This window comes from Grampus griseus (genome assembly GCF_964374135.1).
Source record: "Grampus griseus genome assembly, chromosome: 1".
Lineage (NCBI taxonomy): Eukaryota > Metazoa > Chordata > Mammalia > Artiodactyla > Delphinidae > Grampus > Grampus griseus.
The window spans coordinates 120,245,188-120,271,267 of NC_139017.1; positions in this window are offsets into that span (position 1 = coordinate 120,245,188).

Consider the following 26,080-nt stretch of genomic DNA (forward strand, 5'->3'; position numbering starts at 1 on the left):
CTTTTTAAGGACAAAAAGTATTTCATGTCCCCACCATCCAGAAGAGAAAGCCTTCCTACCCCACAGGGAATTGGGTAAAATCCTTTGAAGGTAGGGGTTCAGTAATGGGGTTAGAAGGGCCCAACTACGATTGCCCAAACAAAGTTTAAGAGCAAGCGCCAAAGGAACAACTTAATTCTGAGAGCATAATATGATGTCTCAGAATAAAGTCCATAGATATTTAAAGAAAATTCAGCACCACCCAATGTAAAATCTTTGATGTACTGCATCCATTTAAAAATACTAGCATGTAAAGAGGCAAGAAAATATGGCACATAACCAGGGAAAATGCGTGTCCAAAAAGAAAAAAAAACATTAGTATGAGGAGAAAAGAAATGAAAGTTGAAAGAGACTCAAATTAAACTTTTATATATGAAAATATATTATCTGAAGTGAAAAATACATTGTATGGGATTAATAGCAGGTTATTCACTGGAGAAGTAAATGCCACTGAACTTGAATATACAGTAATAGAAACTCTCCAAAATGGAGCACAGAGAGAAGAAAGGCAGAAACATTTTGAAAGACCACCAATGATCTGAAGAAAATGTTAGCAGTATAACATATGGGAAAGTTTTATCTTTTATAGCCATATTCCTCAACAAATTTCCTCCTGGAGTGGTCAGTATTGTTATAACAGGACTTAACATATCATTACTGAGAATCTATATGATCATATTTTATGAAGAGCAACTCCATCAGAAATGGTTGGCATGCCATTCCATTCAGAATGTATAACAAAAGAGCTAGAATATTGATATCTACTTAACCTACTTCAAGAATTTCTGAGTGAATTTGCAATGCCAGAACAACTATTCTTATTTCTTACTTAATTTCCATAAGAAATCTTAATTGCTTCAAAATTAAGCAATATACTTTTAAAGGAGTACTTTTTCAACTGTGAAATGTATTGAATTTTGCAAGTTTTAATTTTACTTCTTTGTGCTGTAGTTATTATCCCAGTTTTTCCAGTGCATTTTAGTGTCATTCTCAAAATCATTTTCCCTCATTGCCTTTGAAAATATTGAGGCACTCTAAACAGTGTCTAACACAAAGCTATGGATCTCTGATGCGTGGTAACTCTTTTGAACACTTTTATCTAGCTGGCATTCTAATTGAGCCTAATATTCCCTGTAAGAGTTAACCTTCTGTAAATATCATACAAGATCTATCTAGGAACTCTTATTCTATTATAAAAAAATCAAGTATTAATTGTTCTGAATTCACCTTGAATTTTCAAACATCATTTATATATCTTCATAATTTAACATATGAAGTTTTCATTAACAATAAAAGTATCTCATATAAAAGTAAAAAGTTCCTTCTCTATTTGTTAATATCATGAATGTTCTTACTGAATTCTTCATTCCTAGATAAATGTCTATTTTTGCCAATTTCCAAAAATTCTTCCAAGGACAGTCATTCCACTGATGCCAAGTCACACTTTTTACAAGTTGTCACCACCAAAAAATAAAATCATTCAGTTGATTAATATACCAAGTGCTATATTTCAACTTTTAAAAATGCATTACTAATCAGAATTTTATAACTGAATTTGAATCTATACTCTTTCCCTCAGTTATAGAGAAAGGCCTTATCATGCTTTCTCAGAATATGTTACAATAGAGTAAAATAATAGCTCGTAAGAAGGAATAAACAAGCCAAGAACTCAGGAAACTTTTTAACCTATTAGTTTCTCTCATTCTTTTCCACAACTCAGAGCATATCGGGCGTGAATGGCCATATAATTGCATTATAACCTTCACATGTTACTTTATTTGCTCTAATTTTTTCTTTAGAAAAGCATGATCTCCTTCATCTCTTGAGAGTACTTCTAAAATATAAAATTCAATTATTTGGTTTTTCAAAGGCAATGCAGAATGTATGGGGTGCTATAAAATCTTGCTATACCAAAGGACAAAATGGAGACTATTGCCAAGCTTCCCCAAGAAACAAAACTAATAGGAGATACATCTATGTCTATCTATGTCTTTATGTCTATGTCTATATCTACATCAATATCTAACAACTTATCTATCTATACCCGTATCTATATCTATGACTATATATACAACGAGATTTATTATAAGAAATTATCTCATGTGATTATATAGGCTAAGAAGTCACATAGTCTGCTGTCTACAAGCTGGAGACCCAGAAGAGTATATGGTACAGTTCCTGTCCAAGTCTGAAGGCCTGAGAACCAGCAGAGCTGAGTGTTTTCACGTTAAGATTTTGATCTTCTCCTGAACTCAAGCTGGAATTTACACCCTCAGCAGCTTTTTTTTTTTTTTTTAAACATCTTTATTGGAGTATAATTGCTTTACAATGGTATGTTAGTTTCAACTTCACAACAAAATGAATCAGTTATATATATACATATGTTCCCATATCTCTTCCCGCTTGCGTCTCCCTCCCTCCCACCCTCCCTATCCCACCCCTCCAGGCGGTCACAAAGCACCGAGCTGATCTCCCTGTGCTATGCGGCTGCTTCCCACTAGCTATCTACCTTACGTTTGGTAGTGTATATATGTCCATGCCTCTTTATCGCTTTGTCACCGTTTACCCTTCCCCCTCCCCATAGCCTCAAGTTCATTCTCTAGTAAGTCTGTGTCTTTATTCCTGTTTCACCCCTAGGTTTTTCATGACATGTTTTTTTTTTTTCTTAAATTCCATATATATGTGTTAGCATACGGTATTTGTCTCTCTCTTTCTGACTTACTTCACTCTGTATGACAGACTCTAGGTCTATCCACCTCATTACAAATAGCTCAATTTCGTCTCTTGTTCTATTCAGCCCTCCCAACAGATTGGATGAGAGCCCCTCCCCACCACTCAAACTGCTTTCTCAGTCTTCCCTATTCAAATGCTAATCTCATCCAGAAACAACCTCACAGACATGTACAGAATAATGTTTAGCCAAATATTTGGCCATTCCCTGTCCCAGTCAAGTTGACAGAAAAAAATTTTCCGTCACAGAGCCCCTAAGCAAGGTAGCAGTAATAGCCCTTATTAACTCCTTGGTGATGGCACAAGGATAAGACTAGAAGACTGAAGACATTACTACAATATATTACTTTATAAATGACCTCTGATATAAAGTCTAATTTTAGCTCTCTTTTTGTAGTCATGTGGTATTGAGCAAAGTAAAACGACAAATTTTGTGACCAAGAAAATTTAACTGCTTACCTCACAGAACCATTGTAAGATAAGATTTTGCTTCATGAACTTGCTAAAATATATTTTATTATTTTTTTACTTGACAAATACTTATATGTTCATTAAAATTCTGATTACGATTATCTATTGCCCTATAATGTAATGAATTATAGCCCTTAAAAATTATTTAGTTCAACCTAACTTTTGATAAATTATATACCCTATTAGTGTTATCTATCACATAACCTCATTAAAATACTGTGCAACTATTTCTGTGTTAAAATACTCCAAAGTAACGCCCAAGTGCAACAAAAGGGACAGCTTGAACTCACTATAATTAAAGAGGATATAATTAGACAATAGATAATCTATAAGCAGAAGATTCCTCAGGCCTGGGCTGGTTCCTGATTAATTATACAAGTAATTTTCCAACATAACCCCCACTAGAACTGTCTAATCATGCCTACTAGTAAGGGATATTTTTAAAACACTTAACACATCCATATTAGATATTAAGCCGTGATGTGTTCTTAGGGTAGTCAAGACCACAGATTCACTGTCTCAGCAAAAATAATAGTTTTACAATGGCTTTGAGCTTGGTGCTTTTGCAAAACTCTATATCATACAGTAGTCTTAAGAAACTAGAGGGGCTTCCCTGGTGGTGCAGTGGTTGGGAGTCCGCCTGCCGATGCAGGGGACGCGGGTTTGTGCCCCGGTCCGCGAGGATCCCGCATGCCGCGGAGGGGCTGCGCCCGTGGGCCACTGCTGCTGGGCCTGCGCGTCCGGAGCCTGTGCTCCGCAATGGGAGTGGCCGCAGCAGTGAGAGGCCCGCGTACCGAAAAAAGAAACTAAAAAAGCTAAAGACTCCTAGTCTACGTTCAAATTTTTAGCTATCTTAAAAATTGTACCAATGAATATTTAGTTATGCCTATAAATAAGTGTTTCACTTTATATCCAGCTTGAAATTATGTAGAAATATTCTGAGACTTAAGGAAATATGAATTTATTTATAGAGGTAAATTTTTAAAAATATTTATTACTTTTATTAGAATAGAATTTTTTTTTTCTTTTTCTTTTATTTTAGTGTGGTTGGTTGAAATGTGATCTCTCAGGAAGACCTGTTATTACTGTTTATATCTTTTTGTCTACTAGGCTAAAAGCTCCTGGCTGGTGGAAACCACACCATTCAATATTCCTGGCCCATCTGTTAGGTGTTTCTAATGGAATGAATTCTCTGGAGAAGTTGGATAACAAAATATTAAATGGACAGAGTAAATAAAATAATTAGCAAACAGAGAAACCAGCATAGGGAAATCAGAGGGTCAGAATAGGATACTTTACTCTTTGAAGCATCATTTATCAACTAGTGTTCTACAAAAAAATAGTGGCCGCAAAATATGGATAATTGTTCTGTTACTAGAGTTTCTAGTCAAACCTTGGAATTGAATAACATTATCTAAATTTATTCAACACCTTATTGCAAATACCTCTAATGTAATATACCTTTGAATTTCCAAAATGTAAGATAAGGTTTTAAAAGCTTCTCAATACTATTTACTGCTGCATGGTTTACCATCCAAAGTATGTTAATATTCTACAAAAGACAGCTTAAAAAATGGTAGAGGGCTTCCCTGGTGGCGCAGTGGTTGAGAGTCTGCCTGCCGATGCAGGGGACAGAGGTTCGTGCCCCAGTCCGGGAAGATCCCACATGCCGCGGAGCGGCTAGGCCCGTGAGCCATGGCCACTGAGCCTGCGCATCCGGAGCCTGTGCTCCGCAATAGGAGAGGTCACAGCAGTGAGAGGCCCGCGTACCGCAAACAAAGCAAAACAAAACAAAACAAAACAAAAATTGGTAGAACAAAGGCTAAAATTTATAAGGTGCTTTCTTTGTACCAGAGCCCTCAAGTCTACTAGCTCTAAGAGTGTCAACAACTGTTTCTCATTAAATCACTTCACACTCTTCCCCACCAACACACACATACACAAACACACACACCTATGTGCATCACTATTTCAACTGAAGCCAACATTGGCTTCCTTCGGGAATATTTTCTCAATCATTCCACATTGTGGCAAATGCTTCAGCACTCATCAACTTCTAACTTCCCAATGTTAACTACTATTTTGTTTATCCTTTTAATTACAATATATTTTAAACTCCAGGGCTGGAAGATGGTTTATATTTTTAATAGCTTAAAGCTTTGCACCTAATGGATTATAATTAAAGTTTGAAACACAAAGAACAGTGGACAAAACGAATACCCTTTTATTGGGCAGATGGGAGAGACACAGGATATGAAGGAAATAAAATTTGCCATAGGAAGTGAGACGATATAAAATTTCCAACACAAAGTTATATGACCTGAAGTAAAATATTTCTATCCATAGAGCACATGTTGTATGATCTGATATTTATAAACAGAGAATATTACATGGAATTGAAAGGGATTTGGGAATTTTATCATCCCTGGTCTAATGGATACTTTCCTACTGCACTCCCACCCAGCCCCACTAGTCCTGCCCAAAGTCTCAACACCTAGGTGATCTTGATGTCCACATTCACCTTTAAAATTCCATAATTTCTTAATTTGGTTGTGTCACTAGATTATTATACTTTGAGAAATGAAAAAATTAGAATCAATATTAACTTCAATTAATGAAGGTAGATCTTTGACCTAAATGTGAAAGCTAAAACAATATAAGCATTATGAAAATGCATACATGAGAACCTCACCTGGTCAGCAAATACTGATCACATAAAGCTTTAAATATCAATATTACTATATATTTTTCATTAAACAAATAAAGAATGTTTTGGAACAATAAGACACTGAAAAAAATTAATGAGTTCACTCTTGATGCAACCATCTGGTGGAAGATGCTTCAGTTAGTTAGTTTTTCCCCACCCTTGACTTTTATTACAAGAACGAAAAGGCAATAAAGAATACTAATCTATATACAGGGTTGGAGTCTTGATTAAGCATCTTGCTTATTCCAAAGATGCATGTAGATGTGATTCAACACTTAGATTTTTCTAAAACCTGTATAGAGGCAATCACATCATAGTCTAAGATCAAGATAAAGAGGTGAGTTAAATTCTACCCATAAAGAGTGTGACCTCTCAATGTGGATGTTACATCTTGGGGTACATTTGAAGAACTAATATATATATATATATATATATATATATATATATATATATATATACACCATTATACCTGAAACTTAGAAAATGCCTCCACGTAGGCGTCCATTTGAAAAATATGAGGGAAGAAGACAAAGGAAACTGATTGTAGGGTAGCAGAGGCATAGCAAATGTTTAATACAATTTGCAACTTGACAGACAGTGCTGATAAAGGTTTACACCAGAGTGGTAATGGTGGGTAATAAAGTCATTTCACTTAAGCCTTTGCAAATTCACACTCTAGCCTGTCATCTCTCTTTTTGAAGTAACTGTGGGTGCTCACCTTGCTCCTAAAGCTAAGTGGTTTAGGCTGCATATGGCTAATTAAGTTCTACAACAATTGTCCTCAGTATATTTAGTTTGGAATATTTAATTTTCATTATCACATATGCCCATCCCCCACACCATAGATGCTTTGATATGGGCATGGCAGAAAGCCACACTTTTAAAGGTTAAGGCTCTGCCTATATTACCCCCACTGGAGTTTGGCTGCTAAGAGGCAATAGAAATCTGCTTAACTCACAATTGCTTATGTCTAATTCTATGAGCAAATCCATTTCTTGAAGTATGAGTCTTGAGTGTCAGCAAGATTCACGTACACTTGATGGAAATATTTAGTCTCAGAATATCCCATGTTAATACTTTAAAAGTTAAGACTCATTTTATGTAGCATAATTTGGTATGGTGAAGAATATCAAATGAGGAGAATAATTTAACGGGATAACATTGGGAATGTAACGGGCTCACATTCTTCAGTCGATGAGAGGAGGCTTATAAAATTGTATTTCTAACAAAACAAATATAACGTTTAATTCCTGCTGTTACCAGCCTCCCCTCAGCTTTTTTTTTTTTTTTTTTTTTCAGTACGCGGGCCTCTCACTGTTGTGGCCTCTCCCGTTGCAGAGCACAGGCTCTGGACACGCAGTCTCAGCGGCCATGGCTCATGGGCCCAGCCTCTCCACGGCATGTGGGATCTTCCCAGACTGGGGCACGAACCCGTGTCCCCTGCGTCGGCAGGCGGACTCTCAACCACTGCGCCACCAGGAAAACCCCCCTCAGGAAAACCCCCCTCAGCTTATTTTGCCTCTCTTCCTTTGCTAACCCCAGGGCAATTTGGGAGTTTTCAAAGCAAAAAGAAACAAGGCTTAAAATAGGGAGTCCTGAGGTCAATTCAAATATGATGATTAAGTAAAACAAGAGAGCCATAACTCCAAGACTTAAGTGACATGCTTAATGCTCTTTGGGGGAAAATGTATGCTAATAATCAGAAGAACAGAAGAGAAATAAACATTATCTTCAGCATGATGAAATGAAATACACCTACATTGTATATCCTTTTCTCCCTCATAGACAAAATATTTGAGTACTTAATTATTTAATTTCAGAAATAGTTTAAGGATACTCTGTTTCTACATGGTCTGTGTCCAGTTTGTCAAGCAGAAATTGTGATGAGTTGAACTTTGACTTCTGTGAATACAAACAATAATATGAATACCTGTTGTATAATAAATGATATGTCTAGTTTGGTCCCAGGTTCTAAGGGGCAGTTTTTAAACCCTTGGAATTTCCCAAGTGATGGGAGTGTCTTTGTTATTCACGGTGGACTTTTAAGGCAATCACTGAGTTTATGCTAATAAAGTGACTCAAGGCGGGCCCCCAGATAGTTCAAGGATGTGGGCTGGTCATGCAAGGAAGATTAACCATGTGATTAAATGGTTGGAGCTTTGAGATATTTTATTATATCAGTCTGATCTACAAGGAGGGGAGGGATGCTGGAGATTGAGTTTAGCCAGGTGGACAATGGTTCAAACAATCATGTCTGCATAATAAAACTCCAAAGAAAGCTCTGGACATCTCAGTTTGATTGAAATTCCTGGTTGGTGATACACGTTGATGTGCAGGGAGGGTGACAGGTCCTGAGGACATGGTGGATGCTTTTCATATGCGACCCCGCCAGATCTCATCCTATGCATCTCTTCATTTGACTGGTCTGATTTGTATTCTTCATAATAAAATTGTAATTCTAACTATAGCCCTTTCTTAAGTTCTGTGAGTTGTTTTAGTGAATTATTGAACCTGAGAGGGTAGTGGCAACCCCCTACTTGTAGCCAGTTGATCAGAAGCATGAGTGACCTTGGAACCCCTAGAATATGTGGTTGGTGTCTGAAGTGAAAGGCGTGTTGTGGAGAACTTTGGCTTTAACCTGAGAAATCTGTGCTAACTCTGGGTAGTTAAACGTCAATACTACATTAAAATGCTCTACGGCTGCCAGGGAGGGAACTGTCTGAAATGTATTGAAGGTCCACATCCAGCAAGCTCAGTGTATGATGGGGCAGAGAAGGAAACAAAAACCCTCTAGTGCTAGCCCTGTTGACAGTGGGAACCTCAGAACCTCAACGCAAACATATAGCACAGGAGATGGTTTTCGGTGTTGCCATATAAACATGTCATCACCAATAAGCACATGAAAAGGTGTTCAACATCGTTAATTATTATAAAAATGCAAATAAAAAATACAATGAGGTATCACTTCACACTGGTCAGAACGGCCATTATAAAAAGTCTACAAATAATAAATGCAGGAGAGGGTGTGGAGAAAAGGGAACCCTCCTATACTATCAGTGGGGATGTAAATTGGTGCAGCCACTATGGAAAACAGTATGGATATTCCTTGAAAAACTAAAAATAGAGCTGCCATATGATCCAGCAATCCCACTCCTGGGCATATATCTGGAGAAAACTCTAATTTGAAAATATACATGCACCCCAGTGTTCATTGCAGCACTATTTACAATAACCAGGACACGGAAGCAAATCTAAATGTCCATCGACAAATGAATGGATAAAGAAGATGTGGTATATATATATATATATATATATATATATATATATATATATATATATATATATATAAACACAGCCATTAAAAAGAATTAAATAATGCCATTTGTAGCAACATAGGTGGACCTACAGATTATCATACTAAGTTAAGTAAGTCAGACAGAGAGAGACAAATACCATATGACATCACTTATATGTGGAATCTAAAATACATACAAATGAGCTTATTTACAAAACAGAGGCAGACTCACAGACATAGAAAAAAACTTATGGTTACCAAAGGGGAAAGAGGATGGGAGAGGTGTAAATTAGGAGTTTGGGATTAGCAGACACAAACTACTACATATAAAATAGATAAACAACAAGGTCCTACTGTATAGTATACTGAACTATATTTAATATCCTGTAATAAACCACAATGGAAAAGAACATGAAAAATTATACATATATATGTATAAAACTGAATCACTTTGCTGTATACCAGAAATTAACACAACACTGTAAATCAACTATACTTCAATTTTCAAATTTTTTAAATAAAATAAGCATGATGTGATTATTCTACAACATTTAACAAGCCCCAGATGCTTTGATTCAAACTGCACATATGATATCAAAAATATATTTAGCTTCAGCAAGCTGCCATCCAGACAAGTTTATCTCACTACCACAGTTTGTGACAATTAGCTAGGTAGATGGAGTCTTTAAGAAGTTGCAGGTATTGTGTGCCAGTACTCAATCCAAGATGAAAGAAATCAGGGCTCATAAAAAGTATTCCACAGAGAAAAGGAACATTTAGGAATGCTTAGCTCATAAGTAGTTTTCCTATTTCTTCCTAAACCTCAGCCCTGAGATTATTTAGGAGAAAAAGGCTTTCTAATTATTCAAGCATCTTGAAATACTTCACTCCTTTTGTTTCTATAGAGTCTATCAAATGCCCTATAATTCTCCATAATAAATCAGTATTTTAACTAAATAAAAGTAAAAGCACCAACAGAAAAGATATACACTAGCATCTCTAAGTGATGCTTGAACTGATATATGAAAGGTAAGAGGGAAGTGCATTCTAATCAGAAGGAACAGCATGTTCAAATGCCCTGGGGCAGGTGGAAGAAGATCATCCAGAAGGTGTAGGCCATGTTAAGGATATTTCACTTCATCCTTTGAGCCATAGTAAACCAACAAAGGGTTTGACCTAAGGAGATAACTAGATGGGCTTTGTGTTTTGAGACAATCACTCTGGATTCAGTGTGGAGAATATCAGTGAGGGACAACTTAGTTGAGGCAATGTAAAGTTGCCATATGTTCTGGTTTGCCCACGACAGTCCCAGTACAGGCCTTTTGACCCAGAGTAATTACTGATAGTCAAACGAGCAGAAGCTCAGACTAAGTATTTACTTGATGTCAGATGACTACCAACTTCCAGTTGTCAATTTCTGCATTTCTATGCTGAGAACTTTTTTCTGAAAACACTAAAGACCACTTTATCCCACAAGCATGAGGATCTAGAATTACTAAGAAATAACACCTCTGATAGTAGCTTTCAAACAATAACTGATAGAAATTAATAAGCAAATACACAATCAATTACATTCTTCAAAAAACATATTTTATATTGTTTCCCAGGGTGATTAAGTTTCAATCACCAGAGGTAGCTAACTTAGTGACATCTTCTCTCCTTTGTATCAATTTCTCATCCTATTCATGCTTTCAGCACCTCCAAAATTAACTACTTAAAAGTGAATACTTATCTGAGGATCTGCAGCTTTAGGAACCAAAATCCAAACAGTTGGAACTAAAAGTGGTTTTAGAAAATGATTCCTAAAATAAGTTTCTGGAACTGGATCACTAGTCAGACAGATGGGAAAAAAGACCCTATAGTAAGTAGAGTGGTGTGATCGACTATACATTTGTATCCCCCTCAAATTCATATGTTGCCATCGTAATCTCAATGTGTTGGTATTTAGAGATAGAGCCCTTGGAAGGTAATTAGGTCATGAGGGAGAAACCCCCATGAATGGACTTAGTGACCTTATAAGAAGTGACATGGGAGAGAGAATCTCTCTCTTGGCCATGTGAGGATACAGCTCTCACTAGACACCAGAAATGTCAGCACCTTGATCTCAGACTTCCCAGATCTGAGACATAAATGTTTGTTATTTGAGCCACCCAGTCTCTTGCATCTTTGTTATAGCAGTCCAAACTCACTAAGACAAGTAGTACTTATCCCTGGCCCACTGTAGCATCACAGTTACTAAGAATTTCACCTGTGAAATAAGATCCACAATGTAAGAAAAGCCAAAGGGAAGTCCCTCAAACCATAACTCCACACTCCCTGGATATAAGTCAGAACCCATTATGGAGAGACTAGTGCCACTTTCCAAAACAAAGAATGCAGAATTGGTGGTAACCTTTATATCCTTACTTAATTCAACAATTGGCACTTTTCAAAAACTGGCTGAATCATGGCCTTTGATAGGGAACTACTACAAACTTAACTGGAAGCCTCAGTTGTAGCTGCTATTCTGGGCATCTTTAATGTACAATAATAGATCTATAAAATAGATAAGAACAGACAACACCAATCTATGACAGAATTGAGGAAAACACCCCATCAAATTAATAGCTTCCTAGCAAGCACCAGAAACTATTGATCTGGAAAATGTATCCTTTTCAATTTCTGTAGTGGAGAAGAATCTGTAGTAATTCACATGGAAGAAACAGCAGGATACATTCATGGGACAGAGTAAGATATATTCATGATCTTTCCCCTGGGCTATGTAATGTTTATTTTCTTTGACTCAAAGGACTTTGACTATAATGGAATACTAAACTGTCACACTCTATTGATAATATTCTGTTAATTGAACATGAGAACCAAGAAAGTAGCTCACACTCTAGATGCCCTAGTAAGGCTCATATACATCAAAGGATGAAAGATAAAACCTTAAAAGCTTCAGGTGCCCGCCAAATGGGTGAAATTTTTAGGGATTCATTACAGTGGAGTATTCTGAGATACTTCTCCAAGATAAAGAACACATATTCTACCTCACGCTTTACCACTAAGCAAAAGACACAAATGCTTTGTAGGTCCTTTCATGTTACAGAGACAGCACATCAATTGGGAATAATGTTTCAGCTAATTTATCAGTTGATTTATAAGACTTCCAATTTTGATGAGGGCCCACCAAGCAATTCTCTAGGATACCAGCTGTGTATCCCTACGATTAAACTCAATTCTGACACTATCTATCTGGAGATAGCATAAGATCACAAAGGTTAAATGCTCAGTCCCAAGAGATGTCCTCCACTTCAGATGCCTGAGTCCTCAGGCTACCTACAACTTCTGTCTGACTTGACTACAAATCAAAGATTCCCATATCCTCTTCTTCCTTTGAATTAGATTAATTTGCTAGAGCAGCTCACAGAACTCAGGGAAACATTTATGTAGGTTTACCAGTTTATTAAAGGATATGATAAAGAGTACAGATGAGAAGCCAGATGAAGAGATATGTTGGGTGAAGTCTGGGAGGATCCCAAGTGTAGGAGTTTCTGTCTCTGTGGAGTTGGGGTATATCATACTCCTGGTACATGGATGTGTTCACAGATCTGGAAATTCTTGGAACCCCATACTATTGGAATTTGTATGTAGGTTTCATCACATAGTTTATAATTGATCATTAACTCCATTTTTAGCCCCTCTCCGTTCTCAAGAGCTTGGGGGATGGGGTTGAAAATTCCAAGCTTCTAATCATGGCTTGGTCTTTCCAGTAACTGCCCCTCATCCAGGAGCATCCAGGAGCCCACCCAGAGTCATCTCATTAGCACAAAAGACTTTCCTATCACCCAGGAAATTACAAGGGTTTCAGAAGCCCTATGTCAGGAACCAGGGTCAAAGACTAAGTAGTAGAACAAAAGATTTCCCTAGATTCCTATCACTTAGGAAATTCTGTACCAGAAATGAGGATGAAGACCAAATATCTATTTCTTACTATAAATCACCATATCACAGATATTATGTTATGCAGCATATTGGTAGATATTTGTTCATTCCTTAGAATAACAACTGAGAAATTAAAGAAGGAAGGACCGTCTCAACATTACTTTCAGTGATCTACTTAAGAATGTTGAGTTTTTTGTCCCCAGAAATTTCGACTCTGTTAAAGTAGAGATCTGATGACAGACTGAAATCATAATGGAGTAATCATAGTTCAGGCACACAAAATGGAGTTGGCGGCCATTGAGGATCTGGTTTCAGACACATCCCTGCAACACTGAGAATTTGAATTCTCTGTGAACTATACAAAACCTGAGGAAACCAGCTGTTTTTTAAAATAGAATCTGCTAGCTGCAACCTTGTGGTTTCAAGGTTGTTCCCCTTTGTAACTATGCAGCCATTTCAGACCCCAACTAATCCTTGCTTAACAAACACCCTTTCTTCTTGTCAGAGCCAGTTATAATTCTTGATAAACAATTCATGTAACTAACTGCAACCTCGTGGTTTTTGCCTTTATAAGCTTTCTCCATTTTGTAGTTCAGCAGAACACAATTCAAGTGCTTCTTCAGTCTGTGTCTCTCAAACTGCAGTCCTAATAAACCCCAAATAAACACCTCTTTATTTCAATTATATATTAATTTCTGAAATTTTGCTTAGCAGGTTCCCAGGGGAGACACACTTTTACCTTCAGACAAGAAAGAGTTGCATCACACATTAATTTACAATTTTGGTTGCTTAGTTGGGCTTATCATACAAGTACCTTAGCAGGCAAAGAAAGGAGTAACTATGCTGACACACATAATTTACTGTGATTATCCTTAGGTCTTGAGATTGTTACTATAAAATAAGGTGCGGGGAATATATCTGAAACCCAAGTGATTCACTGTGGCATTGTTTGGTGCTGTCATACCCAGTAATAACTGTAAACAGATAATTGAAGTAATAACCACGATCTGAAAAATGTATGTTAACCTGGGGTTAAGAAGTTCAGAAAAAAACCTGAGGTGAAAGAATACTAGACTAGAGTGGATGAACAGAATGAGACAATGAATACTAGCTGTGTTCTTTCTTTCTTTCTTTCTTTTTTTTTTTTTACAAGATCCTTTATAGAAGCATAAAATCAAAGCAACCAAAAATTCAGGACCCATCTCTGTAATGCTCCTGCCAAAATGAGCCTTTCATCTGGAGGACAGTTGACAGTCTTGTTTTCCTCTTTCCAATGATCAAAGTCCTTAAAGATTGTTTGCATAGGTTAAGCAAGGAATGAGGATCCTTCTTTCCCAAACATACCTCAAAAAGCCATAAATCCCCAAGAGCACAATAACAAGACTGAGAAAACCGACTTTGTGCTGACCTCCAGGAGACAACACTTCCCATCTCTACCCTGGATGTATGCTCCAGATGGCTCCTTTAGTCAGCAATGGAGCAGAGAAAAGGAACAATCCTAAGTCTCTCTCTCTCTCTCACAACTTTCACAAGACCCACTCCAACCTAACTCATTATGTATATACTTTACTTGTGGCAAAATGCTACAGAATAAAAAATGACACAAAGCTGTGTGAGCCATGAATTACCCTTACAATCATAAAGCAGTTTATGTTTACAGGTTTAATTTAACTTAAATTTTACTTTGTTCCAAGGAAGGGGAAAACAAAAAAGTATGTATATTTGTTTATAATGTTATGTATTTGAGTTAAAGACCTCAGATTGTTTGAGGGTTCCTTTTTTTTTTTTTCACATCTTTATTGAAGTATAATTACTTTATCATGTTGTGTTAGTTTCTGCTGTACAGCAAAGTGAATTAGCTATATGTATACATATATCCCCATATCCCCTCCCTCTTGAGCCTCCCTCCTACCCTCCCTATCCCACCCCTCTAGGTGGTCACAAAGCACCGAGCTGATCTCCCTCTACTATGCAGCAGCTTCCCACTAGCCATCCATTTTACATTTGGTAGTGTATATATGTCAATGCTACTCTCTCACTTCACCCCAGCTTACCCTTCACCTGCTGTGTCCTCAAGTCCATTCTCTACGTCTACATCTTTATTCCTGCCCTGCCACTAGGTTCATCACTACTGTTTTTTTAGTTCCATATATGTGCGTTAGCACATGGCATTTGTTTTTCTCTTTCTGACTTACTTCACTCTGTATGACAGACTCTAGGTCCACCCACCTCATTACAAATAACTCAATTTCATTCCTTTTTATGGCTGAGTAATATTCCATTGTATATTTGTGCCACATCTTCTTTATCTGTTCATCTGTCGATGAATATTTAGGTTGCTTCCATGTCCTGCTATTGTAAATAATCCTGCAATGAAAACTGTGGTACATGTATATTTTTGAATTATGGTTTTCTTAGGGTATATGCCCAGTAGTGGGATTGCTGGGTCATATGGTAGCAATTTTTAGTTGTTCTATTTTTAGTTGTTGTGTTTTTTTAAAATTTTATTTATTTATTTATTTTTTATACAGCAGGTTCTTATTAGTTATCTATTTTATACACATTAGTGTATACATGTCAATTCCAATCTCCCAATTCATCCCACCACCCTCGCCCCCACACATTCCCCCCTTGGTGTCCATACCTTTGTTCTCTACATCTGACTCTCTATCTGCCTTGCAAACTGCTTCATCTGTACCATTTTTCTTCATTCCACATATATGAGTTAATATACAATATTTGTTTTTCTCTTTCTGACTTACTTCACTCTGTATGACAGTCTCTAAGTGCATCCACATCTCTACAAATGACCCAATTTTGTTCCTTTTTATGGCTGAGTAATTGTCCATTGTATATATGTACCACATCTTCTTTTTCCATTCGTCTGTCGATAGACATTTAGGTTGCTTCCATGACCTGGCTATTGTAAATAGTGCTGCAATGAACATTGGGGTGCATGTGTCTTTTTTTTTTTTTAACAGTCTACAGTCATTTATTTATTTTTTACATCTTTATTGGAGTATAATTGCTTTACAATAGTGTGTTAGTTTCTGCTTTATAACAAAGTGAATCAGTTATACATATACATATGTTCCCATATTTCTTCCCTCTTGCGTCTCCCTCCCTCCCACTCTCCCTATCCCACCCCTCTAGGTGGTCACAAAGCACCGAACTGATCTCCCTGTGTTATGCGGCTGCTTCCCACTAGCTATCGATTTTACGTTTGGTAGTGTATATATGTCCATGCCACTCTCTCACTTTGTCACAGCTTACCCTTCCCCCTCCCCATGTCCTCAAATCCATTCTCTAGTAGGTCTGTGTCTTTATTCCTGTCTTACCTCTATGTTCTTCATGACCTTTTTTTTCCTTAAATTCCGTATGTATGTGTTAGCATACGGTATTTGTCTTTCTCTTTCTGACTTACTTCACTCTGTATGACAGACTCTAGGTCCATCCACCTCATTACAAATAGCTCAATTTCGTTTCTTTTTATGGCTGAGTAATATTCCATTGTATATATGTGCCACATCTTCTTTATCCATTCATCCAATGATGGACACTTAGGTTGTTTCCATCTCCTGGCTATTGTAAATAGAGCTGCAATGAACATTGTGGTACATGACTCTTTTTGAATTATGGTTTTCTCAGGGTATATGCCCAGTAGTGGGATTGCTGGGTCATATGGTAGCTCTATTTGTAGTTTTTTAAGGAACCTCCATACTGTTCTCTATAGTGGCTGTATCAATTTACATTCCCACCAACAGTGCAGGAGGGTTCCCTTTTCTCTACACCCTCTCCAGCATTTATTGTTTCTAGATTTTTTGATGATGGCCACTCTGACCAGTGTGAGGTGATACCTCATTGTAGTTTTGATTTGCATTTCTCTGATAATTAGTAATGTTGAGCATCTTTTCATGTATTTTTTGGAAATCTGTATGTCTTCTTTGGAGAAATTTCTATTTAGATCTTCTGCCCATTTTTGGATTGGGTTGTTTGATTTTTTGTTATTGAGATGCATGACCAGCTGTGTTCTTGAGATCTTCTGTAACAGCTTCTCCCACTCATTTGACTTGTTCCACTAGTTGCCTCTCAGGGTGCAGTGAGTTTTACATGGGGAATTAATGAGTGGTACAAAGGATGAATGCAGCAGTCACTGAGAGTTTCCTGCATATATCACTTAGACCTTACCATTTTGATACAATCAAAATTATTTCCAATTGTCAATATCTGCAGCTCAGTTCCTGAGAGGGTTTTTTTTTGGAACCATGAAAATCAATTCTCCTGCACATGCAGAAGTACCAAGAAATAAACGTCCTTCAGGAATAGCCCTTAACTAATGACTTATGGAAATTGATGTGTAAATACCCCAGTTTCCTGTCTTTTCAACACTTTTGTGCTGCATGTTTCAAATCATTTTACAACATTTCCCTACAAGATTAAGGTCTGTTTGCTCTCTGAGATACCTGGTTTAGTAATTCACCCTTTATTGGCTGACTTCCTTTCAATGTATAACTTCCTTATGTTCCTCCTTTTGTTCGCTGCACCTTCCAAATAGTCTATTTGCCCTGATTTGTTTGTTTGGATGTTTCTGAACCTGCTTCTTGGAGACCCAAAAAAAGATGGTGTGCCTTTCACAGGGTAGATGGAAAATCCAGTCATTTCATTAGGAAACCCAGGAAGAAGATAAAGATGACAGGAAAATCCTCAATTCCACTTTATACCCAGCGTTTCTAGTTACTTTCACATACTGAAGAATAATCATATATATATGTATATGTACATGTATATATTATATATCCTTATATATACACAATATCTATACATATATAATATATACAATGTTTATATATAATAATTAGATTGATTAGATTAATATCTATACTTCTATATCTTATATTTAACAAATAATAATTATACATTGTATAATATATACAATAACCATAAGAATATGTATATTCTAAGAGAAAGAGAGAGCCTTGATCACAGGTAAAAGTTCTGAACCAAATAAATATATTTGTGAGTCATAGACATACGTGTGGTCACTAAAGATTTGAATGATGTCTTTTAGAAAGTATACAGCAGCAAAAGTAGAGAATCTAGTATTGGCTTATAGGAACTCTGACATTCAAATAGTCATGCACAGGATGGAGCTACAAACTGTACATAGAAAGAGTAGTTATAATGTGGGAAGAAAAACCAAAAGTATTAAAGAGAGAAGAGTGTTTTAATAAGTGTTAATAATTTTCAAATGCTGCTGATATATCTAATAAGATAGGGCTGGAAAACATTAATTGGTGTTTAGAAATATGGAGATTGCTAGTAACCTTTGGTAGCCTTGTTTCTTTTAAATTTTTTAACACTGTCTTATTATCACTAGCATTTCCTAGACATTTTGGGATGACAGTATCATTTTTGATTTACCTTTGTTCTTTACTCTCATATGAATTTTCAACTCCTGGCAATTTTACATATATGAATGTGTGTGTGTGTGTGTGTGTGTGTGTGTGTATTTGAATCTATGTTTGCCTTTCCTATCATCTTTACTTAATTGCCTCTTAATATGACTCTTCATCATTTTTCTTCATCATCATTGCTGTCAGAGTATAAATACTGAACTACAGACATCATCATCATCACTAAAAGCTTTCCAGGTTACTCAAATTATCCAAAAGGTATTTAATGACTCCATTTCAAATGACACATTCTCTTACTATCCTCTGTCATAAATGTTATTCAATTCGGCACTTCCATGCTTTTCTTATACTGTAATTCCCATAACAGTATAATCTTCCATTACCCATATACAGAGATTCCGGCTTTGTGGGTCCTAAAGCTTATATAATTTGAGGTTCATTTAAAAAGGTAAATACAACAAAATTGTGAATATAAAATTAGTTATGAATGTAGATATTTATTTAGATTGAAAAAAGAGAGAGCAACATATTAAAATTTTTAAAATCTGACAAACACTATAAACATCACAAATTCCTGAATGATACTATATTAATTTTTATTAATTGCTTGACATATAATATCTTTTGTTTTTACCTTACTTATTATTTCTTCATATTTCTATGACAATATTTTGTAAAACCATTTTTGGAGAGATTATAATAGTAATTCAATATTATCTTTAGCATGACTGACAATATTTTATTATTAAAAGTTGAGTTGCATAATATATGCAGTACTACAAATTGATATATTATTGTTTACAGTACTGCTGAAAGTTTTATTCTTCAAACAAAGGAGTTCTGAAAATTTTTCTTTTGTGTGAATCCTGTAAAAACAAGAGAAAAAACCTATTTTGGCTTTTTATATCATTGTATACACCACATTATCAACTATATTCCTGACAGAATAACACCTATTCTAGATTATTATCTTCCATTTATGATTTTCCTAGTCTAAGATTTATAAGAAATTTCCGAGGCTATTTTCTGGTTCCATATCCTATTTCTCTCACATAACCACATACTTGCAGTGTTCCATACTTAGGAAGTGTAAATAGAGACACAGTTAATGACAGAGTCATGTCATAATGCCAAGTAAGTAATCTGTACATTAGGGGCAGGAGGATGTATTCCTGGTATACATTTCTACATCAGTTTAGTTACTAATAAATTTTCACAGAAGTGACTGTGAGCCACACAGTTATATCATTAAACCCCAAATAAATGTATTCCCAATTCAATGTCCCCTAGCCAGATTCCAAAAATTTTGTGTTCACTCCAACAGTACATAAACAAGAAGAATTGTGACAAAGGGAAATCAGAGTGAGACAACAGTCTTCACAGCAGTTCATAATTGCATTACAGACACATTTCACCAGGTGAACATACTGTTTTGCAAAACCCTCCCCACCCAGAGATTTGGAATATTCTGTGCAAGCAAGAGGACGGATGCTTAAGCTTACAGTTCATCCATTTCACAGTAAACCCGGCTCTTATGTAGTACATATGTGCTACACCTGCATAGTCTGAATTTTACACAGCTTGCAAATTACAGTTTACCACCTTTACTTTGAAGAAGACATAATCTCTCCCTGCCCTGAACTACTATGGCAATTTATTTCTACTTCTCTTTCTTTAGGATACCTCTCTCTCCTCTTGTCTTCTGGTCTTGTTTAAACCTCCTCTCCCCTCCTCTTTTCTATTTACTTTTCTCTCTCTCTCTCTCTCTCTCTCTCTCTCTCTCTCTCTCTCTATATATATATATATATATATATATATATATATATATTTATGATTAGGATATTGGCTAGGATTAGGAATATACATACACATACACTACAATCTCCCTGTGGGGCATGACTTCTATTTAATATTTTAATTGCTCATATTGGACAGAGCATTTAATGTCATCTTGGCTATCCAGTGGAATATTTACTACATTATTAGAAATAAAAATAGTACATTTGCACATGATACAAGAAAAGGTCCAAAGAAATAATTTCAAATATGAGTAGTAAATAAATGCATCAGTACCAGAAATAAGAACACTTTGGTTTGCCTCAAGAAGAAAAATCCATAGCTTGACTGAGGCATGGGGTTAACAGTAAGTCCTTAGCTTTTCTATGGTCTCAAACCACAACCCCTGAGTGAGTTCAGTCTCCACTTGAAAGTGAAGAAAAGCTGGTGAGGTATTTCTACCTTAAAACTAACAAGCCAGAGGTATAGCAATTATATATGTCTTTGGAAATATGTATCCTGAATTATGTAAATATATTGGAAAACCAACTGCATCAGTTAAGATACGCTAAATTATACTACAGTAACAACTGTCACAAAACCTCCAGTCACTTAAAACACCAAATGTTTATTTCTCTTTTACACTGTATGTACATCTGGGGTTGACTGTGGCTTTTGTTCATGTCATAGTTGTTTTGGGACCCAGGCTGATAGAGCAGCCTCTACCTAGTACATTGCTCCACGCTGTGACAAAGGAGAAAGAGACATGCCAGCTCTTGAACTTCTGTCCCAAAGGGACACATATCTCTCCTACCTATATGTCCTCACTCAGAGCAAGTCTCAAGGCCACAAAGTTCAACAGAGTATTATCTTCTCACATGAAGTTGCACTGCAGGGACAGAAACTAGAATATTTGGTAAAAATTACTGTATTCTACCATGCTAATGAACTGTGTTTTCTCCATGTCATATTTTTGCCATGACCCTTGATTCCTCTTTCAAAAATATGTGCTTAGAAAAATCCAAGCACTTTTTTATTTAGGAAGAAATCTATTAAGATTCCAATACATTGATCCCCCAAAAATGTCAAAAGCATTTTAGTGGCAATTTAAAGCTTCCAAAGCACTTTCAAATAAATATCTCTTTTATTCTTCCTAAGTACTCTGAAAATTTGAGCTCATGAACTTTGATCCTAAATTCACCTGTTCTATTGATGAACCCATACTGCTCTTATTTCCAAATGAAAAAAAAAAATTACAAGCTTGTGTATTCTATGTCTTTTATGTCTATTATGCTTTGAATTAGATAATATTAAACTGGGCTTATTTGAAGAATTCATTAATTTACCTGAATTTTCTTTGTGTTCTCTGCTGCATTCTTCTATTTTCATGTCATCCCTTGTGCCAACTTTTGCTCTTGTTAATCATCCATTGTTACTAGCAAACCCAACAGATGACCTTTCCTGCTGTTCTCTTAATTTTCTTTAAGCAGATCATTGCTACCTGGTAATTATCCTGCTTTCTTAAATAATTCTGAACATCATTTCCCAAAGTAATTCTCTTCATATACTTTGTATAGGAAATTTAGATATGTATAATTATGGATTGTAAAAACTCTAAGAAACCCTTGAGTTCCTGGAACTCTTTTAACAAAAGATAAAACAGGCCCAGAGAGATGGGGTGACTTGTTTGAAATATCAAAACTAGTTAGGGATATTAATAGCACTATAAGTCAGGTCTTTGAATTTCTGATGCACTAGCCTCTCTGGTATTCTGTCTTTATTTTATTTCATGAATTAGCATGTCATTCTTGACCTTGGGCTTTACTGTTTTCAGAGATTCTCCATTTGCCAGTCAGACCCACTCTTTACCATGATCCTGCCCTGTTCTGTGTGTGGAGGCTGTCCTCTATTTTGTCCCTTGGCTTCTGGTTGTGTTCAGCCAATGAGAGGCACCAGTAATAACTGGGAACATGAAGGGAGTGAGAGCTCTGTGTTTGAGTTCTTCCAGCTCCCTACATGCCAGGCTATGGATGGTCCATGACTATACTTTTCCACTGTCTGTGATTGATCCCTTATGCTCCAACTAAGCTCCGTGTTTTATTGGGCCCTAGTAATCATTCCTTACCTTTATTGCCTCAGGCTTAGGCATTGTGATGACTTTCTGCATTGCCAGATAGATTTTTATAGTCTCCGTGTCAACTTTTGCTCTTGGTAACAAGTTTCTGTTATTAACAATCTTCTTGGTTCCTTTATCCCTGCCCCCATTTGCATAAACAGTATCTTCATTAAACCCTTTTCATTTCTGCTGTTGAATGTGCATCTGGTTCTCTCTTAGAATGTTTATAAAGATAATTTTTAATTCTTGGTCCATCTGTTCTATCATTTTACTTCTGATGAAAGTGGTAATCCAATATTTGTATTTCTTTTGAAATAGCTATGCTCCTCAAGAATCCTGTTATTTTGACCTTGGACCTCATATCCTTCAGTGTTATTAGTTACTTTGTGATTTTTTCCAGTGTCCCAAGACTGCCCACACTTCATGATTTACTAGAAGGACTAAAGGGACTAAGCATATGGTTGTACTCACTGTTAGGATTTATTACAGAGACACAGCAGGGATCAAATAGGAAGAAGAAACAAGCAGAATCTAGAGGAATCTATTTGCAGGTTTCCCATGCTCTTCCCCCGCCCCCCATTAAGGGGTCACAGAGAGTGCACCCATCCTTCAGCAACAAAAATGCAGTGACACCTGTGTGATGTTTCTGCCTAGGTAAGCCTGTTTGAGATTCAGAAATGTGAGGTTTTAGTGGGGGCTGGTCACATAGGCATTCTTTGTTTGGCAACTATGAATATTTCAGGCTTTTGAAAGAAAAGCAGGTTTTCACCATAAATCATGTTGCTTGTACAAATGATATAGTCCAGGGACACAATCTTATCATTTAGGGAATGTTTCAGAAACCAAATTCCCAGACACCATTCAAGGGTCAAACTTGAAAAATAGCAGCCTCTAGTCTACTATGTTAACTTTTCTCTGTACAGTCAATATGTGAACAAAGGCCAGACCTCAAGTCAAACCCCAAACCCTGTGAGTTCAAGGATTGGGGGTGGATTGAGCCTGAGGTGAAGGGAGCCTTGGGGTGTCAGAGTATTGCTCCCTCCATAAAACAATTCTTTGGATCATTACCTCATTCATTATGCCCCAAGGATAAGGTGAAGACACTTCCTAAATGGTCAAGGAAACAAATGCCATAAGTTAATTAGTTCCCATATTGTTTATCTCAAGTCCTGATAACACAGATTTTCTCTTCTGACTTGATTTTACTTTTGAGGGCACTTGGTCTGGAAGCAAAATTGCCACAAGTTGGAAGGCAGATAGTTCATCCTAACACAATGGTGATGGAAGAACAAAGGAAGAACCCTACAGTTTGTTTTATTCCCTAAGTTTTTCCTCTCACAGTAGGTCTTGCTCCTCGCATTCCCCTCACACTGCAGTTTCAAAACAGCCACACATCACCCAGGGATTTCTTATAGCTTTTTTTTTTTTTTTTTTTTTTTGTCCTTTTCTTGTTGTTTTGCTTCCGTGGTTTCTCTGGGATTTCTTTTCAATTTCTCTTAGGGCTGGGAACCAGCACTCTTGCTACTTCGGCATCCTGATAGGAACCAGATAAAACATTTTAAAACTAAGATTTTCCTCTTATTTATTTTTAAAACCGCATGCATCCTTATTGTAACTCTCTTGGAAAATACAGATAAAGGCAAAGGAAAAAGAGGAAATTAAAACTTTAGCCCAACTCTATAATCACTGTCCATAGCTTGTGGTAGATCTTGTCAGGCCTTTATTTTTCTCTTATGTACCTTTGCTTGAAGTATAACACTAATGTCAACCTACATTTGGTCTGCTTCTAAGTGTTGGAATGCCTAAGGACATCTGGTGAGTTGTATAACAAGTCCTGATTGAAATCTATTTGTCTATGGACTGGAGAAACCTTCTGAGTAAGAATATTAACTGGTCCCATATGGGGGATTCAGATTCTTGGTTATATGCAGAACACTGGTAGGACTATTAAAGAGAAGCCCAGTAGCAGTAGAAATGTTTAGCTGCCTAGGAAAAAAATAAGTTTTAGAGTTAGAGAGAACTAGGTATAAAAATATTAACTGGATACCACTATCTAAATCAAAAAGTGGTGGTTTTGGGGCATAATATGGAATTATTCTGTAGGATTTATGTTTTGATTCAGTCTCCATTATTCTCATTTCTGAGACCTATAAAAGATAGAGGTAAACTGTAAGAAATATTTTCCTAAAATTCTGAATGAGCTGTTTCACTGAACTATGAAACATCTTACTGAATAATCAACATTGCCTGGGAACACTCTAGCAGGAGAGAATAGTTTTGTTTTTGTTTTCGTGTTTTTTTTTTTTTCCAGTTCCCTGACCAGGGATTGAACCCAGCCCATGGTACTAAAAGTGCTGAATTCTAACCACTAGACCACCAGGGAACTCCCATTGATTCTATCCTCATATATTCTCAGTCACAGGCCACTTTAGAAATTTGCCATCAAGAGGCTCAAGAAATAAGTACCAGTAGGAAAATCCTTCTTCTGTTGTGTAGCAGTAGCCATCAGTGGGGAAATGCTGGTCCTGGTATAGCAGGAGACAGAGTGCCCGGTGTGGCAACCATAGAGTGTAGTCCATGTGTGCTGGGGATTGCCACACCCAGCAAGTTAGTAGCAGTATTCATTGGTTTGCCTGACCAGCAATAGCCATAAACACAAAACTTATGTGCAGAATCAATTGGAAAAGACTAAACTGCCCATTGAAAGAGTAGGAGAAAAGTAGCAAAATCTCCTGGCATAGACTCGTTTGTGAGTCCAGCCTATAATAGGTGCTGAGCTTGCGTTGATAACAAGGTGAGATATTTTTAAAGATTATATCCATGGTTTTCTTAAACACATGCTGCCAAGACAATAAATTTAACATTGTTTTTAGATGAGACTTCTGAAATCTAGGAGAGTTTGCTCCACAGTCATGGTCAAATTGGGACCATAGCTCAGGTCTCCTGATGCTTAACACACCAGACACTCTCATACGTAGTACTCCCTATGAGATGCCTTGCTCTTCTATACCAGAGAAGCCATGTGCTCATTCATTCTCAAGTAATGTAAAGTGTTGTGCCTACCAATAATCTGTACTCAGGCAAACAATATCATCTCCACTTGAAAAGATGTTGTTCCTACAGTTTATATTTTATTTAAAGACTATTTGCAATACATTTTTTCTTTCCTTCCTTTCTTCTTTTTTTTCTGTTTATTATTTGTTTTCTAATTTACTGTCATATATTAAAAGCTTATGAAATGTTTCATTTCAAGCAAATATATATGCAGAGCTTCAGAAATGGAAAAAAAAAGTAAAGGTTGGAGGTAACATCTAAGTGAAAAATAAGATGTATGCAAAATAGTAACAAAAGATGTCTTATTTTTACAAAATCTCTAATTTAGAGAAATGTTTTTATTTTGCATAATATATCTTAGTATAACAGAAATTGGTAAAGAAAGATAAATATTTATAAATGATACAGAAAGTATGGGGGAAGGGACAAAAAGCATGGAAAGAGAACGAGAGAGAGAGAGAAAATAAGAGAGTGTTAAAATCACATTTTGGACTCCTGAACAAAAGTATTGGTGAAAGAAAATTTGAAAAAATTAAGGAGCAAGAGCTTGGCAA